Genomic DNA, 3277 nt, shown 5'->3' on the forward strand with positions numbered 1-3277 from the left:
AACCATACCGACCAGGTAATGGAACCCCTGGTCTCCATTACATTTCCTCCCCCCTTCTCCTTAGACCACTGTACTTCAATCTTCATACATACGTGAAAGACAGTCTGCAACACAGTTAGATTTGCCTGGACGATACCGCACTGTGAAATCATAGGGTTGCAATGACAAATACCATCTCGCAACACGCATGTTGTTCTCCTTCATCTTGTGCAGCCACTGAAGGGCACGGTGGTCTGTCTCCAGGGTGCTCTTAAACAGGTGATTGAGCCGCTTTCACTCTTTTGCTCCACATCCTGCAAGAAGCAACTAGGACAGGTGAGTACCTTTACAAGTTCTCATTTCACATACGTTTAGGTTATTGATAAATGATTAACTGCAAACAGCTCTAACTTTGGCTCTTCTCCGACACAGGTAGGATGGCCAGTCCCACTGTCTCTTTTCTGTTACAAGCTGTCAATTTAATTGTATATCAAATAACCTAATAAAAGACTCCAAAAGATCTAATGTGTTTCCTTTATTACCCTATTTTAAATTCCCAATCCAACAATTTATTATTAACCATACCGACCAGGTAATGGAACCCCTGGTCTCCATTACAACTGTATGGTTCAAAAGTTCCAAAATGAAAGTTGAGACCTCTTAACTCATATTACTGGGTTAAGTGGCCTGCACACCACAAGGTCACATTACTGACGTCAGAAAGGGAAGAGGGTCAGCTGCAGTTGTTTATGCGCTGTGACAATCTAGAGTGCGATACAAGCAAAGTCACCACGGAACAGATGATGAGACAGGAACATAATTTAATGTCAATACATAAATTGTGTGTGGCTGTCTGACCGCAAGAATTTCATAACCAAATAAGTAGTGAGTCAAATGTGATTATGTTAAATAAACAAAGACACGTGCATTTGCTGTGTTTGCTGTGGCTCAAGAGTTGGGAGTTCTCCTTGTAATCGGAAGGTTGCCGTTTCGAGCTCTGGCTCGGACAGTCTCGGTCGTTGTGTCCTTGGGCAAGACACTTCACCCGTTGCCTACTGGTGGTGGTCAGAGGGCCCGGTGGCGCCAGTGTCCGGCAGCCTCGCCTCTGTCAGTGCGCCCCAGGGTGGCTGTGGCTACAATGTAGCTTGCCATCACCAGTGTGTGAATGTGTGCGTGAATGGGTGGATGACAGGTTGTGTAAAGCGCTTTGAGGTCCTTAGGAACTAGAAAAGTGCTATACAAATACAGGCCATTTACCATGAGAATGATTGTTAAGAGACAGGATTTGCACAATTATGATAAACATGATGTTTATTTATTTATTTGAAATGGGAATCCAGTTATATGAGTTTTTCTATGTCACATGGGCGTTCTTTTCACAACCATTAAATCACCAAATTATCAGTCATCAAATGTCATTTGACATAAAGACCCATTCAGTTTCTTAACTGAAATATATCATGAGTTCTTATTTCTTTGTTTGAATGGCTCATTACTCTGCATGGAAACAACATCAGCACCTGTGAGTTTGCTGTCATACTGGGACCATTATTGACCAGGAAATAACACCGCAGTGCCACTCAGGTTTCCTGGAGATGATCATTTTAAGAGGGTCTGACTTGGCACTGCTGTGCATGGAAAAGACAATAAGATGGGTTATTTGTTTTGCAACCTAAGTGGAAAAAATGAGATCTGTATTTGATTTAGAACCACAAAGAGAAGTGGGCCAAATCAGAACTGAAAGATCAGATTCCATGTAATCTGCGCTGTTTGCAAAATATTGAAATCAGTGGGGAAGAAATTAAGTATAGAAGCTGAGATCCTCGTTTTAATCGTGTCTGGCAGGCAGAAAAAAAAACCCAAGTTAAATCCTAAGTCATGGAAGTATTGTAGCTGCTGAAAGGAAGGAGAGATGACAACCCCTGTTCCCAATAGCTGAGGAAGCCTATCCATAAACTCTCCAATGTCACACAAACAACTACCAGCAACAAATTGGTGCTCACACTCACTCTCTGGGGCTTGTTGAAAGTCACTCCGGCTCTGAGCAGGAAATCACCGGCTGAAGTAGAAGTAGATGAGACAGGCTGAGTGAAAGTTGGTAAAACAAAAGGTAAATTACGGCACTTTATCACAAAACAGTCCTAGAATACAGCGAACGTCATAAATCAGTGTAGGAGTATCCAAGGGATATTATGGCTCTTCTGATGTTAAAAACCATTCATCAACGTCTTGTGGGGATAAATTTAAGCTGCCAGCATGGTCAGGACTCAGAAAACAGCGAACACATTCTCAACTCAGGTAGAGAAAATTACACACAGAGAACAAGGTGATTATGGAAAGCTATTATCTTAAATCATTACTGCTGCTTCAAATCAGCCTACACATGAGATAATGTGTTCTTGACACCCTGGCAATAACTAGTTACATGACTTACAAGTGTAATTTCATGACCTTTTCTATCGACACTGCTCTCGGTCACGTAACAATATGGCTGTCAGCGTGACGGCGCAGAGGATACCAGAGAGGCTCTGACACTATTGATTATCGTGTTGATGGAAACAGGTTGACTGACTTGACCGTACGCCAGCATCTTTGGGCCGTAGCAGAGGCTCACCGAGTTTTACACGTCACTCTCTTTGCACAACAGGGGGACAGATAACCTTTCACTAACAGATGAGGTTGATGTGAGCTGAAAACACGTGTTGTAGCTACTTGCCCGCTACCCTCAGTGGCTGGTACTTTAGATAACTCAGCATCACCTGATCTGTACTTTGTTTGTGCATTGTTAGATTTTTTTTTCTGTTGGTTTTCATGCAGTAAATTAACCTTTATTGTGAAAACCTAAAGGCTATTTGATGCTTCCCCTTTCATCAGTGTTTTGCTGCCAACTTGGCTTATGCAACAACATATTTATCGATATCTGTTTGTCGTTGGTGGTCTCATCTCAGAAATACTCTCTGCAGGCGATTTTTGTCCCATTCCCCTTATGCCTGAGGACTTGCAGGTATTGTATCTTATTGCTCAGTATTTACTATGCAAAACAACCTAATAGCTTCTAAAAGACATTTACAGTGTTGGATTAATGCTTTGAAAGCACACATGCTGAGTTCCTATTACTCTGGGAGAAATATAGAAATGTTACAGTATTTTGGCTCAATGGTATGATTGCTGATAAACTTATTATATACATGTATCATGTGTCACAGAAGGAAAACTGCTCTTTTTCTTAGTCTTTGGTAACATTTTGTAATCACAAATGACTAAAATAATAATGTTTTTCTGTTGCTGTTTGCTAAAT

At 41.4% G+C, this 3277-nt stretch overlaps 1 long non-coding RNA gene across 1 annotated transcript; it reads left to right on the top strand.

The window, feature by feature from the left end:
• The first annotated feature begins 278 nt into the window (after window positions 1-278).
• Window positions 279-499, top strand: LOC145429475 (uncharacterized). The gene is made up of 2 exons (XR_013909719.1): window positions 279-315; window positions 412-499. It is a non-coding gene; the product is annotated as an uncharacterized LOC145429475 (long non-coding RNA).
• The last annotated feature ends 2778 nt before the right edge of the window (window positions 500-3277 follow it).

The sequence above is a fragment of the Astatotilapia calliptera genome, chromosome 6 (genome assembly GCF_964374335.1).
Source record: "Astatotilapia calliptera chromosome 6, fAstCal68.1, whole genome shotgun sequence".
Lineage (NCBI taxonomy): Eukaryota > Metazoa > Chordata > Actinopteri > Cichliformes > Cichlidae > Astatotilapia > Astatotilapia calliptera.